The 21,018-nt window shown below is 46.8% G+C and overlaps 1 pseudogene; it reads right to left on the bottom strand.

The window, feature by feature from the left end:
• Positions 1–1,820: 1,820 nt before the first annotated feature.
• LOC147505133 (pentatricopeptide repeat-containing protein At2g20710, mitochondrial pseudogene) lies at positions 1,821–2,546 on the bottom strand (annotated as a pseudogene).
• Positions 2,547–21,018: the final 18,472 nt, after the last annotated feature.

Below are 21,018 nucleotides of genomic sequence, written 5' to 3'. Positions count from 1 at the left end.
GGGCGATCTGCCGGCTGCCTTATCTCCGGTCGGTAAAAGGCAGCTCGCTTGATCTTCTCTAGTATGTAACTAGGAGATCTGGTGAGCACGGCGAATTCTCGATCATTTCTTGGTTTGGGTTTGGAGGGTTGCCCTTGTTGTCGGGGTCGTTTCCTAGAGGATGATGCTACCTCGTAAACCTCTCCTTCTTCTATTTGTTCTTCTTCTTGGTTCTGCATTTGCAGCCCCTCTTGCAGCTTGATGTATTTATCAACTCGAGCGTACAGCTCGGCCAGCGTTTCTGGCTGGTCTTTCAGGAGCGATCTGGTTAGGTCGGTATTGCGGGTGCGACAAGCGGTTGTGAAAGCCACTGCGGCAAATGATTCTTTGAGGCCACTTTCCATGTCCAAGAGTTCTGTTTTGAATCGGCTTAGGAAGGAGCTGTACGTTTCCTCCTTGCCAAGAGCGAGCTGGAAGAGTGAATTGAGATCACCCTTCTTACGTCTGTTGTGTACGTACTGGCTTGCGAACAGGTCGGTGAGCTGTTCGAAGCTTTTTATGGAGTCTGCCTCGAGGGAGAAGAACCAATCGAGTGGGCCATCTTTTAGACTCGCCGGAAACAGTCTGCAACGGAGATGGTCGAACTCTGGTGCGCTGTAGAGTGCAAGACTTTGAGCATATCGTGCTATATGCTGGCCTGGGCATGTGCGGCCGTCGTACATCGGGAACCGTGGTTGGACAAAGTCTGGAGGAGAGACTTTGTGAAGTACTTCAGCAGCAAATGGAGATGCGCGGTAGGTTTTCAACATCTTTTGCACTATCTGGGTGGAATCTTTCTTGACCGCATTTTTGTCGAGCCTTTGGTTCAGCTCGGTGATCTGTTGACTGACGTTGATGACGTCGTCCTCTGCGGTGACTCCTAGTGGGTTCTGTGTGTCCACCTGTGCGCGGAGCGTGATGTTTTCTTGCCGGAGCTCAGCTATTTGCTCGTTCACTGTCCCTAGTTGGCCTGCTAGATGGTGGAGTTGAGCTTCGAGGCTTGCCATGCTTCGTGGGCTTGAGAATTTTGGTTATAAGTTTGTTTGGAAATGGTTTGGTTACTCAAGTGATCGAGACCACAGACGGCGCCAATGTAAAGGTGTGATATGGTTTTCCCTTACAAACAGTCTTTAGGGGACTGGAAATAGATAATTGGATGAGACCAAGTTCGACTTGAGAGCGAACTGCCTACGTATCTTACTCTGGGTTCCAAGGGGGAGAGTAGAATCAGGTCTTGCGTAGTTCATAGGAGAGGTATTTATAGAGATTGAGCGTGTATCCTTGCCTCCACGTGTAAAGGGTGTCCTAAACGTGAGGTGGAGATTAGGATGGCATGTGAGAACTGTTCTCATAGGTCTGCTGTAATGATGTGGAGTGGCAGTCTGTACAAGTAGCTTGCGGCCATGATCATTGGCTGACGGTCAAGATATGTACAAGTACTCTTTAGTCATGATTGCTTATGGATAGGGGATCTGTGTCACTTCCTAGCGTAGTTCGCCTGATATTGCGATCTGGCTGTAAGCGTTCATCGGCTCATGGATCGAATTGTCTCCATAGGTCGATGTGTTATTTCCACCATGTTAAGCGCGTGCTGGATAGAGAATATCACTCCCCTACAAATAGTAAAAGAGAAAATGACACATCTTTGATCAACCAATGCTGAGCCTTATGTGGCTTTATTTGCAATTTCATCTGTTTCTTCGCTATCATCAGAATGTTCACAATTGTCTATCTGTTTTGCCACGCTGCCTTCCTTTTCCCTATTATAAATACATAGATAATCCAGCAGCCTGTCAATATCATCAGTTGACATATGACTGGGATCCCCAAGTACTCACAAACTCCTCTGTTTTCTCAGCATCTCCCTGCTGTTTCAAGTATTCCAAACAAGCAGTCAAAGTATCACGATTTGGCGTCCACCTTGGCCGTCTTGCCAGGAATGCTGATTCCATAGCCTTCAATGCCTTGGGAAACTGATTAGCCTCAACATAACAAGTTGCCAAATAATCCCATGAATTTGCGAAAGGCTTCTTCCCTTTCTCAACCGTCATGTTTATAAGCTTTTCAGCCTTCTCTACAAGTCCATATTTGCAATAAGCAACAATGAGCAAGTTGGGAACCCGGATATCATAGAAAGTGTTTCCAGATTCCCATTCCTCTAGAAACTTTTCTGCACCAGCAATGTCATCCTACTTCAGAAGCGAGCCTATCATTTGAAGAAAAGCTACGTTACTAGGTTTCCATGATGACTTGTAGAGTTTCCAAATTCTGTACAAATCCTCTTTGCTCCTAGCACCTACATACCCCGTAAGAAGAGAAACATATGCTACTCTCCGTTGTTTCATTGTGATCAATTTCTCTGATTTCTTCAGAATTTCTAAAGCCTTGCCAATAAGTCCAACTTTGATGTAGCCATTGGCAGCAATGACATAACAATTCCAGTCTATAACGATATTGGGATCAACTTCCATACTCTGAAAAGCTTTCTCCAGCCCCTCAATGTTGGAATTGGCTACATAAGCAGACATCCGTATGCCAAGTGTGAACTTGTTGGCGTGCACACCCTTCCGTTTCATTTCTTCCAATAGGGTGTCTAGTTTCTCATACTGTCTGTAGGGGAGTGATATTCTCTATCCAGCACGCGCCTAACATGGTGGGAATGACACATCGACCTGTGGATCCAGGTCGCATCCATGAGCTAGTAGAACGCTATGCTGCATCGCAGATCACGGTATCCGCGAACTACACGAGGAAGTGACACGGATTCCTATCCGAAGCAATCATGACTAAAGGTGTACTTACACATATCTTGACCGTCAGCCACTGATCACGGCCGCAAGCTACTTGTACAGACTGCCACTCCACATCATTACAGCAGGCCTAGGAGGGCAGTTCTCACATGTGATCCTAATCTCCACCCCTCATTTGGGACATCCTTTACACGTGGTGAGCAAGGATACACTCTGAATCTCTATAAATACCCCTCCTATGAACTACGCCAGACCTGATTCTACTCTCCCCCATACAACCTAGAGTAAGATACGTAGGCAGTTCGCTCTCAAGTCGAACTCGGTCTCATCAAATAACCTATTCCAGTCCCCCAGTGACTGTTTGTAAGGGAAAACCATATCACACCTTTACATTGGTGCCGTCTGTGGTCTCGATTACTTGAGAAACCAGACCATTTCCAAACAAATCTGTAGCCAAAACTCTCAAGCCCACGAAGCATGGCAAGCCTCGAAGCTCAACTCCACCTTATAGCAGGCCAACTAGGGACAGTGAACGAGCAAATAGCTGAGCTCAGCAGGCAAGAAAACATCACACTCCGTGCACAGGTAGATACACAGAACCCACTAGGAGTCACCGCAGAGGATGACGTCATCAACGTCAGTCAACAGATCACCGAGCTGAACCAAAGGCTCGACAAAAACGCGGTAAAGAAAGATTCCACCCAGATAGTGCAAAAGATGCTGAAAACCTACCGCGCATCTCCATTTGCTGCTGAAATACTTCACAAAGTCTCTCCTCCAGACTTTGTCCAACCACGGTTCCCGATGTACGACGGCCGCACATGCCCAGGCCAGCATATAGTCCGATATGTTCAAAGTTTTGCACTCTACAGTGCACCAGAGTTCGACCATCTCCATTGCAGACTATTTCCGGCGAATCTAAAAGACGGCCCACTCGACTGGTTCTTCTCCCTCGAGGTAGACTCAATAAAAAGCTTCGAACGACTCACCGACTGATTCGCAAGCTTCAATACGCCCACAACAGATGTAAGAAGGGTGATCTCAATTCACTCTTCCAGCTCGCTCTTGGTAAGGAGGAAACCTATAGCTCCTTCCTAAGCCGGTTCAAAACAGAACTCTTGGACATGGAAAGCGGCCTTAAAGAGTCATTTGCCGCAGTGGCTTTCACAACCGCCTGCCGAACCCGCAATACCGCACTAACCAGATCGCTCCTGAAAGACCAGCCAGAAACGCTGGCCGAGCTGTACGCTCGAGTTGATAAATACATCAAGCTGCAAGAAGGCTTGAAAGATCAGAACCAATAAGAAGAAGAAACAGAATAAGGAGAAGTTTACGAGGTAACATCATCCTCTAAAAAGCGACCCCGACAACAAGGGCAATCCTCCAAACCCAAACCAAGCAATAACCGAGAATTCGCCGTGCTCACCAGATCTCCTAGCTACATACTAGAGAAGATCAAGCGAGCTGCCTTCTACCGACCGGAGATAAGGCAGCCAGCAGATCGCCCCGACCAGCCCTACTGCGCGTTTCACCGTGCTAGATGCCATGAGACCGACGTGTGCTGGGGGCTCAAGCATTATTTGCAGGACCTGGTTGAAGCCGGACACATCAAGCAATACACCAATATACCCGACGGCGACCTGCGTCACAAGCTCATGGCCCGCAGAATACGAAGCAGATCCCCACCCCGACGGAGCGATCCGCGGTCCCAAAGTCGTCCTCACAGCAGAGGACGTTCCAGAGAACGCTCCCCTCAAGATCGCCGTCAGCCATCAAGAGGTCGCGAGCATGACAGAACCATCCACATGATCACACTTCAGGATGATTCCGTCTCAAGTTCGCGAGAAAAGAGAAGGCGCGTTGGCACCCTTCATGAAGTTTACAACTTTTCTTCACAAGTCGCACCCGCGCCACGCAGTTTAGGACGTAGGACAGGAGACATCACCTTCTCAGAGGCCGACCTCAACAAGGTTTGCCTCCCGCACAACGACGCACTCATGGTCCACGTCAAAATCAGCGACTGGACCGTCAAGCGAGTTTTGATCGATCCTGGCAGCTCCTGCGATATTTTGTTCTACCATACGATCCAAGAGATGAACCTACCAAAGTCGGTCTTCATAGACCCAATCGCACCCCTCTTCGGATTCAATGGCTCCAGGGCCGACCCAATAGGAGACATCATACTCCCGATCTCGATGGGCTCCCGAAGACAAGGTCGCCTTCAACACGCCGCTTTCAAAGATCCTCGATACCAAGTCGTTTTACAACGCCATTTTGACGACGACGGTGGATCCATCAAATGCAGTGCGATCAGCCCACTTTGCACCAAGTGATCCGTTTTCCGGGCCCAAGGGGAATGATGGAGCTTCGAAACAACCAGCTCGAGGCCTATCGTTGTAACCAGATCATCGCAGCAAACAAGATCGCCGAATCTACCATCACCGTCAACAACGAGTCCACCAGCTATAGAATGGCCAAAGACTTGGTGGCCGAGATGAGAGCCAGCACACCAAAACAGAACGCTGGGGGCTCCAACAAGAACTTCCTCTCACCAGCCCGGATCCCAACCTCCACCAAGGCAGCTGTCGTACCAGCATTACAAATCCTTGAGGTCCCCCCACTGGAGAACGTCACGTGCAAACAAAACCTCGAGATCGCCCCACCAGCTCTCATACAACCAAATGGAGTTAAAGCAAACCACCCGGCCGTTGTCACGGCGCAAGTAATCACCTTCGACTGTTGTTGTCGTGAACCACGTAAGACGGCTCCAGCTACTACGGCTACTCCAAACCCCATCATCAAAGACAAAGATCGCAAAGTGCAATCCTCCAGAGAGCACTCAAAACGCACAGAACCAAGCACCGACTCAAGAAAAGCAGCAAGTGAATCTGGGAACCGAAGACGACCCTAAACTCGTCTATGTCGGGGCTAACCTCGACCCCACACTTAAGGCTCATCTTGTAAATTTTCTGTCCATGAATAAAGATGTGTTCACTTGGTCGATATCGACGCGTTCGGTATAGACCCTAGCGTTGCATGTCACCGGTTAAACGTCAACCCGGGCGCCAAACCAGTTCGACAACGACCTAGAAGATTGTCATTACGTTTTCAAAAAGCAGTCAACGATGAGGTCGATAAACTCAAACAAGTAGGTTTCATCCGGAAGGTCGATTACAAAGATTGGATAGCAAACATAGTGGTCGTTCCAGAAAAGAATGGTACAGTCCGCCTGTGTGTCGACTTCACCAACGTCAACCAAGAAACTCCAAAGGATAGCTTCCCACTACCCAGAATCGACCAACTTGTCGACCAGACTTGTGGGCACGAGCTGCTATCATTCATGGATGCATATAGTGGGTACAACCAAATACCACTCGCTGAAGAAGATCAGGAGAAGACCTCATTCATCACTTTGCAAGGAATTTATTGTTACAATGTTCTCCCGTTCGGACTGAAGAATGCAGGGGCGACATATCAACGACTAGTAACTGACATCTTCCAGGACATGTTAGGAGATACCATGGAGGTCTACATCGATGATATGGTTGTCAAAAGCAAGAAAGCAGGCGACCACCTTACTCACCTCGAGCAAGCGTTCTCCAGACTACGACGAACCGGCATGAAGCTGAACCCGAGAAGTGCCTTTTGGAGCCGCCCTCCGAAAATTTCGGTTATCAGGTCTCGCAAACGAGGTATCGGGTTTAATCCGGACCAAATTCGGGCGTTCTTAGACATGCCCGACCCACAAACAAAGAAACAGATACAAAAGTTGTTAGGCATGGTCGCTGCACTCAACCGATTCATATCGAGAGCATCAGATAAATGCCGACCATTCTTACAGATATTAAAAAAAGGCGAGCAGTTTTCATGGAACGATCAATGCCACCAAGCATTCTCCACTCTTAAGGAATACCTCACAACACCCCCCGTCTTAGCTAAGCCGACAAACAGAGAAACTCTGGGGCTTTATCTGGCAGTATCGGACTTCGCCATCAATTCGGTCCTATTCAAAGAGATACACAATTCAGAAAAGCCGATCTACTTAACAAGTAAGACACTTACTCCAGTAGAGATGAATTACTCCTACGTAGAGAGAGCAGTCCTTGCTTTGTTATACTCGGCAAGAAAATTCAGACCTTACTTCCAAGCCCATCCAATCAAAGTACTTAGAGATCTCCCGTTGAAGAGGATCCTTCACAAGGAAAATAAGACCACTAGGATGGCAATATGGGCCGAAGAATTGGGCGAGCACCACATAGACTTCGTCCCCGCGATGTCAAAGACGTCGGTCGTCGTCGTCGGTCGTCCGCAGATTTTCCAGTCGACGACCCCAATTGGGAGTCAGAAATAGAGGTCGCACCCACAAAAGTGAACATAAAAACAGTTTGGTCCCTCTACGTCGATGGTTCCAGCAACCCCGGAGGCAGTGGCATCGGAATCATTTTAGTATCCCCGAGGGAGCTATGATAGAGAAAGTACCGCGATAGACTTCGCGAACTTCCAATAACGGCAGAGTAACGGCACTAATAATGGGAATGTGTGGCAATCCAGCTCGGTGTAAGGGAGATCCAAATCTTTAGTGACTCGCAACTGGTCAATCGCCAGATCGCAAAAGAGTACACTACCAGCGAAGGTAACCTTTCCAAGTACCTTCAAGTTGTTAATGATTTGCTTCCTTCTTTTAGCAGAGCTACGGTACACCATTTTTGCGTGATGAGAACCGTCACGCAGATAGCTTAGCATACCTAGCCACTCAGACACTAAATTGTGCCCCTAGACAACTGACCTTTGAAGTGGTCGATCGACCAGCTTACCAAGCGGACCATGTCTTGGCAATCACGACTGCGGCTCCACTCTCTCAAGATCGGATGAGTCAAACATGGATGCAGCCTATTATACAATACATCCAGCACGGCACACTCCCAGATGAGCGTACCAAAGCCAGAAAGGTTCCACACCAGGCACGTAGCTATTGTTTGGTAAATGACAGGTTATTCCGCAAGTCCATGAGGGGACCTCATCCGAGGTGCATCACCCGCAGCAAGGTCGGTTAATTTTCACCGAGATCCATGAAGGAGAGTGTGGCAATCATGCCGAGGTCGCTCATGGCCCACAAAGCGATCTTCCAAGGATACTTCGCCCCGTGATACGATTGATGCCAAATCGTGATGTCCTCAAGTGTGTCAAATGTCAAACATTTGGTCACAACATCATACTGCCAGCCCGCGAACCGATCAACATCGCGAGCCCTCGCCGCTCCACATGTGGGGCATGGACATTATGGGACCATTCATCCCCTCGAAAAAAGTACCGACTTCCGTTTTGTCTTAGCCGCCACGATTACTTCACTAAGTGGGTCGGAAGCAGTTCCGTTGGCACACGCCAAAGAGTCACATGTCGAATTTCATTTGGACTCATATCATCACCAGATTCGCTTACCACACACACTAGTGATGGACAACGGTTCCCGTTCAAAGGCAAAACGATCGAGATTTCCGCCAAGTGGAAGATCGTTTTCATGCATTCTCCACTCCCCAGTACGCTCAAAGCAATGGACAGGTAGAGGCCAGCAACAAAGCCATTCTAGAGAATTTGAAGAAAAAGATTGAAAAGAACAAGAGCCAATGGCCAAATCAGCTCGAGAACATACTATGGGCTCACCGCACGGCTTCGCTCCAAAGACCGCTTAATCACCATTTTCCTTATGCTATGGCACAGAAGTCGTCATCCCCACTGAGCTGACAATCACAACAACCCGATCTGAGCTTGTCGAGTCAGGTCATAATGACTCAGTATTAGCTCGAGAGGTCGACCTCCTCGAAGAACGGCGCGATCTAGCAGCTATCCGAGTAGCATCCTACCAACAAATCCTAAGGCGATCATATAACAAACGAGTACATCCTCGATCTTTTCAACCTGGCGATCTAGTTTTGAAAAAAACTCAAGATGACTCTAAGCTAGCGCCAACGTGGGAAGGCCCTTACATAGTGGAACGCATAGTTGGAAATGGAGCGTATTGGATTAAAACCCAGGAAGGGAAGTTATTGCCACGACCTTGGAACACATGACATTTGCTAAAAAGCAGTTCTACCAAGAGTTGCATTATGTATTGTAATTCATATTTCCATTTACTACAAGCTCAAGTGTAAGATACTCAAGATTGTTATCATAAACTGAGGTTTTTACTCGCATCTCCAAGCCACGCCACTCGTACCACAAGCACCATCTACACACGCTCTCAAGCGAGCAGAATGCTCTCAGGAGCCTACAGGCTCATCGCCTCTCCGAATCTCGCTAAGTTGAGGACCTATACTCCTAGGATCAACTCAGCGAGAACGCTCTCAGGAGTAGCACGCCCTCAGGGGCTACACACGCTCTCAAGCGAAAGCGTAACGCCTCGAGGGAGCCTACTGGGCTCATCGCCTCCAATCTCGCTAAGTTGAGGACCTATACTCCTAGGATCAACTTCGCGAGAGAACGCCTCAGAGCAAAGACGCCTCAAGGGCTACACACGCTCTCAAGCGGAAGCGAGAACGCTCTCGGGAGCCCTGGGGCTCATCATCTCCTCAATCTCGCTAAGTTGAGGACCTATACTCCTAGGATCAACTCGGCGAGAACGCTCCGGGAGCAAAGACGCCCTCGGGGGCTACACACGCCTCGCGGAAAGCGTAACGCCTCGGGGAGCCTACTGGGGCTCATCGCCTCTCTGAATCTCGCTAAGTTGAGGACCTATACTCCTAGGATCAACTCAGCGAGAACGCTCTCAGGAGCAGCACACCCTCAGGGGCTACACACGCTCTCAAGCGAATAGAACACTCTCAGGAGCTTACAAGCTCATCGCCTTTCCGAATCTCGCTAAGTTGAGGACCTACACTTCTAGGATCAACTCAGCGAGAACGCTCTCAGGAGCAGCCCGCCCTCAGGGGCTACACACGCCCTCGAAAGCGTAACGCTTTCAAGAGCCGCATGGGCTCATCGCCTCCGAAGTCTCACTCGTTGAGAACCTATACTCCTAGAATCAACTACGTAAGAACGCTCTAAGCGAACAACACGCCCTCGGGAAATCACAGGGCCACGAGCCCCCTAAGTCTACACTAATCGGACACCTACATCTCCTAGATCGCTCTCCCGAGCAATACTACACAAGCATAACGCTTTACGAGAGTACATCTCCGAAACAAACCAAATGAACAGAGTAAAAGAGTATTAGCTACAAACAGTCAAGCAAAAGTTAAACATTAAGCATAAAGTTACCACGTAGCATTATGACCAGTTGCAGGTAATCAGTTCAAACCCACCGATCTGCTGGGTTTACCCAGGAAATCCAGATCGGATCGATGAACAACAAAAAAAAAGGGGCGAACTGCTCAGGCAAGCCTGAAAACGCAGCTCTAATGTTTAACCCTCGTAGGGGCAAAGAACAAGCATGATCATTACAAACACATGTTTGTCCTGAGGAGCAGTGCTGGTCGAAGGAACATGCCTCGCAGCCCACAGAACAACGCGCATACCCGTCCCTTGAGCCCCATATGCCTTTGTCAGCTGACAATACTTCTCGCCCGCCTTTGGCATACTCGCCAGGTGCCGTGGTATATGTGCTTTTGAGCTTTATGAGCAACCTACCGACATCGCTTTAGCGTACTTCGGTGACTTCGCTACCTCCATTTGCAGCTCACCATCGCAAATGACCCCCTTAGCGTTTCATCAACAAGAAGACGGTGCTTCGCCGTCATCGCGTCAAGTTTCCTCTTGTCAGCCCCCCAGGCAGCTCGCAAGCATCCCATCTTAACCCGGGAGTTGACATCAGTATCAGCACGTTGCACAACGTTCTTGAGTTTATCATACCCAGCCAAAAACTACAAGGACAAAGTCATAATCAAAATCACTTAAGAAACAAAATGACAAAGCTGACAGAGAAATACTCACCAAACAACTAGCCATGTCCATGGTCCCCAGCAGCGTGTCCATGTCCTCATCCTCGACTTCAGCTCGGTCCCCATCTAACACGATCCCCTTCAGCAGGCTAGTCGCTATGGGCGCCGAGTGAAAGCTGCAATCAGAACATTTTACAGCACGCTTCTTCCCCGTTCTCCCCACGTAGTAGAATTCGCTCCCCACGTCCCCAACACGAGGGAGCGAACTCTCACTAGCGACGTGACGACCTTGCCCTGTGTCGCCGCTTCCATCGTTGACCCGATGGGAGCATTCCGCCACGCGCGGCGATCTGGAACACAATTCCGCCCGTCGGTTTAACGATCCTTTGATCGTTTGCTCTTCTTGCCACCAGACACAACAGCTTTCCTCTTACCACGGTCCCCATGCACATGAGGATGGAACTCCATCTCCTCCATCAGTAGAGGGGAACTCGCTCTTACACTCCCTTCTCCTCTGACGTAGGGCAAACACCGAGCCATAATGAAAGCTGCACACAGAATACAAAACAAAGATGGTCAGAGCGGCCAATAACTTTTACGTTCACAATCTAAACGAAAGAAAGAAAACGCACTCGAGTAAAAAGGGAAAGCGAGAGAAGCAAGAGCAAGTAGGAAGGAGAGCACCGGAAGAGGGAAGAACAAGAAGAGCAAATGTCGTTGCTCTACCAAGACCGGTCGTATTTATACCCACGAAACGTCTCTTCCCAAGGCACACCATTATGGCATCGAGACACCAAACGCCAGCCAACCTGGCAGCCATCATTTCATACCCCCGACCGCCATTATCCCGACCGTGCCGACGCGACTATAACTCGAGGCCGCGCCAGTACGAAACGCCCGGGCCCTCACCGAGATGAACGACCTGCACCATTTAGTTCATAACAGCATGCACACGCTTACAAATATAAACATTCCTCTCATACACAAGGCCAGGTATAAAGGGAAAAAGCAACAAGATTCACATTCATACAAGGAGCGACCTAACGACAAGAAGGACGCCCAGTTCATTGGTGATTAACCGTTGCCGAGAATACTCGTGAAATCCAAAGACAATTAAACATCCAGTATCATAATCAATAACAAGGAAGAAAAGCGAGCTGCCCAGGTCAACCTAGGAAACCAGCTCTATTGTTTACGGCCAGAGGCCCATTACAACCGCATGTAATAAACAAATGTTCTAAACATTTTCGCCTAAATCTTCTCCAAGAGTGACATTCAAAACAGAGACGGAGCTTGGATCACCGGAAGACGCCACAACTGCCTCAGCACCAACCACATGGAGATCGCTGGACCCCTAAAGCTACTCACTCATCAGACCAGCGAGGGAAGGTGACACGACTGCAGGAACAGGGGCGGCATCTTCAGGCAGTTCGCCTTCGAGCTCGCCCGAAGTCCGGCATTCCCGCTCCTCCTGCAGGTTGTCCATCTTCCTTTCCAGCTCTTCCACCTCAGCACGGATGGCGAGATAGGCCTCTTTTGCTTGCAGAGTGGAAGTCTTTCATTATTCAGCATAAGTGTTCGCCGTGGCTAGTTGGCCCCTCAACGCCTCCACCTCATGCTTCAAATCGATCGACTCGTTCACAGCAGAGGTCTTCTCGAGTCGGGGGCTGAGCCGAGGCCTCGGCCAAGATCGATTCGGCCTTCTTCGCCCCTCTTGCACCTTCGCAGATTCGACAAATTTCGTCTTTAGTGACTCAACGTCCGCCTTCTCGGTTCAGCCGTCCGCAAGAGCCGTCTTCAAAACCCGGTACCCGATCACCGCGGCAGTCACCACAACATATCACATTATTACCAAACAAACAGCATGTAACGCGATGACACAGTCAAGTAGCACAAAAGGGTTACTCACCAGGCACATCGCTTTGTCCATCCCCCTCAGGTTCGACTCCAGCTCCTTCGAATCCAGGTCCTTCCTATCACCGTCCAGGGTCATCCCCTCCAACAAGCAAGCAGCTATGGGTGCAGACTTGTAGCTGCAGTCCGACCTCTTCACATAGCGCTTCTTCCCAGTTACATCATCGATGTACATCAGGTTGCGCTCCAGCTCGTCTTTTCCAGCACTGGAGTGCCCCTTACCAGTCTCTCTTGCACCAACCTTTCCCTTCATCTTGCCAGAGGGATCTCCAACAACCTTGGGTCGAGCGACCTCCGGGGCGTCCTCACCTAGGATGCTGAAGTCGGGCATCGGCCTCACCCTCGAGCTGCGAGCCGCCCCTCCCCCAGTTCGCACTTCACCACCCAGTGCGGTCTCAGCCACCCTCGCAGCCTTCGCAGGTCAATACTCTGGAATGTCGAAGAGAACGTCGTCCACATCAAAAGGAGCGTCCTCTCGACCCTTCCCCGCTCCAGACCCAGAGGCCCCAGCACTTCCAACGGGTCGCTTCACCCCAGTACGGCCTCGTTGCCTGTCTTCCCGCGTCACCAGATCACTCTTACGCTTCTCCATCACAGCTTTCTTCGACGTATTCCCACTCAAGTTACCCCGCGCTCGGGACTTCTGCTCTACTCTTTTTTCCCTAATTGCAGGTCCTCCGCGCTCTTCAAAGAAATGCGCAACTTCCGGTAGCTTGGCCTGTTTTTCAGCTCGCGACAGGCTAGCGAACTTCTCGATCACCTGTCGACTTGACTCCTTTTTCAGGCGGATATATGCATAGGCAATAAGACAACAGTTTCAGTAAAAGTTCAACAAAACCAAGTTGACCTAATCAGACAACGCGCTGCTACCCACCAGTAAAGTTGCATATTTTATGGTTCACACTGAACCCGCTAGCACAGTAGCGTCCTACAAGGAGCAGCGGTCGTTTGTCCCACGACTTCGTTACTCTTTACCATCCGTAGCGCCCGGACAACAGAGCTCGAGTTTGCAGGCTAAAGTTCAGCGACCTAGATCACTTTACAAGGTAGTGCTCGATAACATCAACGACCTCAATTCGGTACTCACCACTGGCGTTCAAGAGATCAAAAACCTTGAATAATCGCCACGTGTTACCCACAAACTGAACAGGCGCCTTGCCACAATGGTTCAGGAACTCGCAAACCAGCTTGGAGAACGGTATCGGTATCGTCAATAAGCCACCGGTCCCTCATAGATGATCACCCCATGATTTGGTGGGGTGTACCTATCACTAAAAACCCGAGCATTCTGATCAGGCTCATGGATCTCCAGATCGCTTATGGTTATCCCATATTTCTTTCTCAGATATGGGAACGCCCTCAAAGCATGTCTATCTATCCAATTCTAGGTGGCGGGCGCTTTGAAGACGCGGCGACCCTCACCGCGACTGAAGTGCTAGCTTCAGCAGCTACAGACGCAGATCGAGCCACATCTTCCTCACTGCTAGCCCCTTCAGCCGCCTCGCCTTCATCATCACTCTCAACCATCTCACACACAGACTCATCCTTTTCATCACCCGCTGTCATCTCAGCCAAAAGAAACTTCGCGAACCTCATTAGATCGAGTGTCATCGGAGTCCGACATTTTCTCTTCTAACCCTAACAAGTCTAGCTACTAGTATCTAACAGGGTATCCTAACAACTCTAGAACAGAGGCTTAGCACCAAACAAGAAGAAGATGTTCAAAAATGGCAGAGAACTAACCTGAAGGATGATGCGGTAATGAAGTTCTGTCTACCAGACGAAGCAGCCAAATGAAGTCTCAACAGAGCAAGTGAAATTTTTGAGCAACCGCCCCTCCAGTTTCCAAGGCATCATGATTACACCCTAGCCCTAGCTGCCCACGACTTCCAACCAACTGTCATGTCTTTTCACATCCCGAAAAAACGGGGCGCCACATTTTCTTCTCTCGCAGAATCGCCTTTCGGATCTCATCACGTCGCGACACGCGTCAAACGTTCGCACCCACTAGCTCACATGGTTAACATGAGCCATTCCTCACAGGTCGTTGGAGATTTACACCTCTCACATAGTCCACGCGCGCTACCGATCTCTCTCAGCAGGTCGTTCTCACAACCTACTGAGAGGGGGCTGTGTAGGGGAGTGATATTCTCTATCCAGCACGCGCCTAACATGGTGGGAATGACATCATCGACACGTGGATCCGTGTCCATCCATGAGCTAGTAGAACGCTACAGACAGATCGCAGTATCACGCGAACTACACGAGGAAGTGACACGGATTCCCTATCTAGAAGCAATCATGACTAAAGGTGTACTTACACATATCTTGACCGTCAGCCACTGATCACGGCCGCAAGCTACTTGTACAGACTGCCACTCCACATCATTACAGCAGACCTAGGAGGGCAGTTCTCACATGTGATCCTAATCTCCACCCCTCATTTGGGACATCCTTTACACGTGGTGAGCAAGGATACACTCTGAATCTCTATAAATACCCCTCCTATGAACTACGCCAGACCTGATTCTATTCTCCCCCATACAACCCAGAGTAAGATACGTAGGCAGTTCGCTCTCAAGTCGAACTCGATTTCATCCAATAACCTATTCCAGTCCCCCAGTGACTGTTTATAAGGGAAAACCATATCACACCTTTACACTGTCCAACCTTAGAGTAGAAGCTTAACAGTGCATTGTAGGGACTTGGTGACGTCGCAAACCCCAACTGCATCATCTGCTGCATTAAAGCCTCAGCTTTTTCAATGGATTTCGTATTGGAATAGCAATCGAGAAGGTTATGGTAGACTGGGAACTTTTTTACGTTCTCTGAAAGGTTACTAAAATACTTTTCTGCTTTTTCAATGTCGTAAACCCTTGAAATCAGTTCAAGCCTGACTAGCAATGTCAACTACTGAAAGAGGAATGTACATTTTCTCGCTCATCCACTGAGATATCTGAAATAAAAGACAAAGAAAAGTGTAACAAGATCTGCTGCTGCTGCTGCTACTACCACTACTACTACTATTATTATTATTATTATAAATTCTAACATCTTCATGGTTGCGGTGCAGTACCTCAATCAAATAAGATTCAGACTGTGTTGCAGAAATAATATGTCCACACTCAACGCAAACTGCAAGGTGGACTGAATTGACATGGACTCGATCCCAGATTATAAAGATAGCTATTCGTAACAGCATGACTAAACATACATAGAATAAATGAACTAATCTAAAGCATCCTACCATCCATCTAGATCCAATAATATGTTCCCAAATCAAACTTAAACGGAATAAATACCATTTCAACCCACTATATTCGAGTCACATGCATCTCTTTGTATTACTTTTGATAATCCCATCACTATGGTAGTCTAAAATGGCCAAATCTGGGCTTCCTAAGACCACCAAGTTTGGCCTAGTTCAACCTTTGTTAGCTTTTGTTAAGACCTGTTTGTTTTGTTAGATTTGGGCAACGAGAAAGTGGGGAAGATGGAGGACAGACACGGTCATATACAAAGAAAAATGTTTTTTCCTCTCCTAATCAATGAGACCTACCATAGATAATTATGTTTCTTCTTCCAATTCAAACAGTGAACCGATCTTGTAGGCTTGTTCAAAGTACTCCATTCTCCATCTCTACCAGGTCTTCTTGCTTGCCCATCATAAGGAGTAGCCAACAGAGCTTGGTACACCAAAACAATTAACGATGATGGGATCGAAAAGCGTCACGCAGTGTGGTTCAATTGTTAACACAAAATTGCACAACCGACCATGAAATTTGAATTTCAGGCTCATCTATTTTGTTGGGGGAAACTGGAAATACGGAGAAGATAAGAAAGATGCACATTTGTTGTTTCGATCCATATCACCTAACAAAAGTCCACTTTCATGATTCCAAGGTTGTTTTTAAACCAGCATTGTGAATGTGAACTCCCTCCAAATTTGCATGTTCATCTCCCTTTTGCTCCAAATCACATGTTATGCTTTTGTGGGTGTTATCAGAATTTTGGTCTTTTCCAGATAAAAGCTTTACAGATGCAAGAGGTTGAGCATGATGTGCCTTGCAATGTCATGCAGTAAAAGCTTGATAAGGCTTCTTTCCAAGTTCCAACATGAGCAATCTGTTTTGGGTTATCACGGGTAAGGTGGTCTCTATGGGGCATTCCATGTGGTTGCCACTTCTCTGCCCTTACATAAAAATCAGGTTTAGGAAGTTCGTAAACCTGATGTTTTCTTTCATCGCAAGGCAGGGGATTGTTTTGGTTGGTGTAGCTAGTGCTACAAACACGGATACAACAAGATGCTTCACAAGCCCTACTTTCTTGATTTCAATGAGCAGCATATAAACCATCATGGTTCCCTTGCAAACTGTGAAGAACGCATAAGGATCTATTAATGTCTTCAGTAAAACTATATTATTGCTACTGCAGAAGAAAGTCTGGAGAGAACGAAAAGTGAGAAAACGTATATGACCTTAATTATATTCGGCCTTCTTTTAGACTCTCATACATCTTTACTTAGAAAAATAGCTATGTAACATGGAGATGCCATATTTTGAAAATAATCCGTGTCAGACAAATATTCTATATGATATACTTCAACTTTTGAAAATTCCCCGTGTCACGGACCCGTGTCAGTATAACTTATAAAAAAAGTAGGGTTTACATCATAGAAACATAAAAAATGTCCCAATTTGCCCCTTGGAACAGTAACACCTTCCTTCTCCATGCAATTTTCAAGAACAATCGATGATTTGCATTGGGCTGCGAAAGCTCCACCTACCAGGAGGGACTTTGGGCTGAAAAAGCTCCACCACAGCCTAGGGGTTGACACGAATCCACAAGCTCTCCATGAATTCATCATGACAATTCAACCAAGAAGGAAGTAAGCTATGATACCAAATTGATGTATATTGTTGATGAAAACTTCAATAGTTAAGAACACCAATGAAATAATTAATCGAAGTTTGGAGGTCTCTTAGGATTAGGGGGGAAAATAACAAAGATGGTTGTCCATCATCAAACATTTGACCTGTCACAACCCCCACCCTTTCTCCTTCCTCTTCTTCTCTCATCTCCAATCTTATAATTTGGCAGAAATTAACAGAAAACCTCTCTAATCTTCCTCTCACTCTCCCTTCCCCAATTTTTGATCACCAGCCAACCAACCAACCACCAAATCCCCTATCCCTTTCTTCTTATTCTTCATCTTTAATAGAAGGAAGAGAGTGCACGCCCCTTCTCATTCAATGGACAGTATCCACTGTTTGTACAGATTGTTTCTAATTTGTTTCTAAATCTCTACTCACATGTATAGTAACAATATATATGGATTGATAGATTTAGGAACTTGTAAACTCTATATATACCATTGTGTACTCTCTGTAAAAAAAAAAAAAAAAAAAAAGTAATATATTCTCTTCATTCTATTCTCATTCTATCATGGTATCAGCCTAACTACGATCCAACACCCTAACCATAACCTCTCACAACTTCCGCCTCTTAATGGCCGAATTCATCAACACCAATACCAATGCTAACTCCTCTCCAGGATCCAATGATCCCTTTTATCCCTTCTTTGTGCACCATTCCGATAGTCCCACGACTGTTCTGGTGTCCCCTATGTTATCGGGTGACAATTATCCTACATGGTTGCGATCTATCTCTAGAGCAATTCGAGCAGAGAATAAATTTGGTTTTGTCGATGGCTCTATCTCGCCACCCTCTACTCCCAAAGAGAAAGCAAAGTGGTCACGATGTGATGATCTCGTTGCTTCCTGGATTCTCAATTATATTACTCCAGACATCCGTGGAAACATTCTCTATGCCGACTCTGCATTCGAAATCTGAAAGGATCTCGGTGACCCTTTCTCACAGACTAACGCACCCAAGGTCTTTCAACTGAAGGACTCAGTCACTCTACTCAAACAAAACAACCGTCCGGTATCCGTGTATTTCACTCTACTTAAATCTTTATGGGATTAATTAAGTTCACCGTCTACTATTCCTGCTTGCACTTGTGGTCATGCATCCATTTCTGCCAAAGAGATTGAAGATGGTCGTTCCATGAAATTCATGCAAGGCCTCAATGGCCGTTTTAAATCCATTTGCAGTCAGATTCTCTTAATGGATCCCTTTTCTCGTATGTCAAAAATTTATTCTTTGATTCGACAAGAAGAAAAACAACAAGAAATCCATGCACGATCTCTTCCTTCTGCTCCAGACGCTACTGCCCTGAGTACTCACTTTAAAAAGCCCAACTAGACCTCTTCTACAAAACCTGGGCAGTACAATTCTCGGCCAAGCAATAGTGGTACGAAACTCACTAAGGGGCGCACACCCTATAATTCAGCACAACTCAAGGGCGCACGCCCCTTCTCTCCAACCAATCTTCTTCCACATTCATCTCCACCACCCACAACATTAGCACCTCCTCCGACACCACCTGCACCTTTGGAACCTTCTCAGGCACCACCACTTCATCCTCCTACATCCCCTCAATCTACTAGAGTGCAAAATCCTCCACCACTTCTTATCAAGGATTATCATTGTCCTACTCTCACTAAAACAACCAAAGTCCCTCGTTCGTCCAACCTCATCCAATCGGACTCTAAGATAACATTGTCTTCCACTCCATATCCTATGACTTTATATGTTTCTGACACTAATTTTTCTACTTGTCATAAATTTTTTTTTATCTAAAGTGTCTTCTTCAGTAGTTTCTACACTTTTTTCTTAAGCTGTCAAAATCCCAGAATAGCGAGCTGCTATGGCTGCTGAAATTGCAGCCTTGGAAAAGAATAACACATGGACTCTTGTTTCACTATCTTCTCATCATAAATCTATTGGTTGTAAATGGATTTTCAAGATTAAATATCATTCATATGGCTCCATTGAACGTTACAAAGCTCGTCTTGTTGCTAAAGGTTACAATCAGATTGAAGGATGTGACTACCATGACACTTTTGCTCCTGTTGCAAAACTAGTCAATGTCAGATTACTTCTCTCCATTGCTGCTATCAGAAATTGGTCCCTTCATCAATTGGACATTCACAATGCTTTCCTCCAAGGTGATTTAGATGAAACTGTCTACATGACTTTACCTCTTGGCTTCGCCAAACAGGGGGAGCACAGGGTATGTCGCCTCAATAAGTCCTTATATGGACTTAAGCAGGCTTCTCGGCAATGGTTTGTCAAACTATCTACCACTCTTATCACTGCAGGATTCACTCAGTCCAAGTCTGATTATTCACAAATATTCGTGGTTCTAATTCTACATTTGTTCTTGTTTATGTGGATGACATACTGATCACCGGTAACAATCCATCTATCATTCAAAACTTGAATCAATTTTTAGAAGCAAAGTTCTATATCAAGGACTTGGGACGTCTCAAATATTTATTGGGTATCGAAGTGGCTCGCTCTAAAGAGGGATTATTCCTTACGCAACGCAAATGTCTCTTGGACATTCTATCGGATTGTGGTACCACTGGTAGTCGTATTTCGGAGTTCCCTATAGAACAAAACATCAATCTCAATATAGACGATGGAACATTACTTCAGGATCCTACAGTCTATTGTCGCCTGATTGGGCGCTTACTATATCTCACGATTACGCGACCAGATATAACCTATTATGTTCATTATCTCAGCCGTTTCATACAGTCCCCACGGACTCCCCATCTAGATGCTACTCATCGTATACTCCGATATCTTAAAAGTTCAATCAACAAAGGGATTTTATTACCAGCTGCTAGCTCTTTACACATCTCTGGCTTCTGTGACTCTAATTAAGCTGGCTGCCCTATACTCGTCGTTCTACTAGTGGCTATTGTACTTTCCTTGGTTCTAGTCTTATATCGTGGAAAACAAAGAAACAAAGCACAATGTCACGCTTTTCCGCTGAAGCAGAATATAGATCCGTGGCGACCCTTGCCTGTGAACTTGAACGGTTGAAGTATCTTCTGAATGACTTAGGTATATCTCACTCCTCTTCGATGACAATGTTCTGCAACAATCAAGCAGCTCTTCATATCTCTTAGAATCCAATTTTTCATAAACAAACAAAGCATATCGAATTGGACTGTCATTTCTTACGCAAAAAGATACAAGCCCGTTTATTATCTCCTAAGTTTGTTCCATCCTCACATCAAGTTGCTGACACATTCACTAAGCCTCTGGGCAAGGACAACTTCTTAAGATTAATTCACAAGTTGGGAGTTCTTAGCATTCACTCTCCATTTTGAGGGGGAGTAATAGAAGTAAGGGGGCACACTCCCTATAATTCAGCACAACTCGAGGGCGCACGCCCCTTCTCATTCAATGGACAGTATCCACCGTTTGTACAGATTGTTTCTAATTTGTTTCTAAATCTCTACTCACATGTATAGTAACAATATATATGGATTGATAGATTTAGGAACTTGTCAATTAAACTCTAGATATACCATTGTGCACTC

This window comes from Coptis chinensis, chromosome 4 (genome assembly GCF_015680905.1).
Source record: "Coptis chinensis isolate HL-2020 chromosome 4, ASM1568090v1, whole genome shotgun sequence".
Classification (NCBI taxonomy): Eukaryota; Viridiplantae; Streptophyta; class Magnoliopsida; order Ranunculales; family Ranunculaceae; genus Coptis; species Coptis chinensis.
Note: the sequence above shows the minus strand (reverse complement) of the source record. Positions and strands in the feature narration are given on the sequence as shown.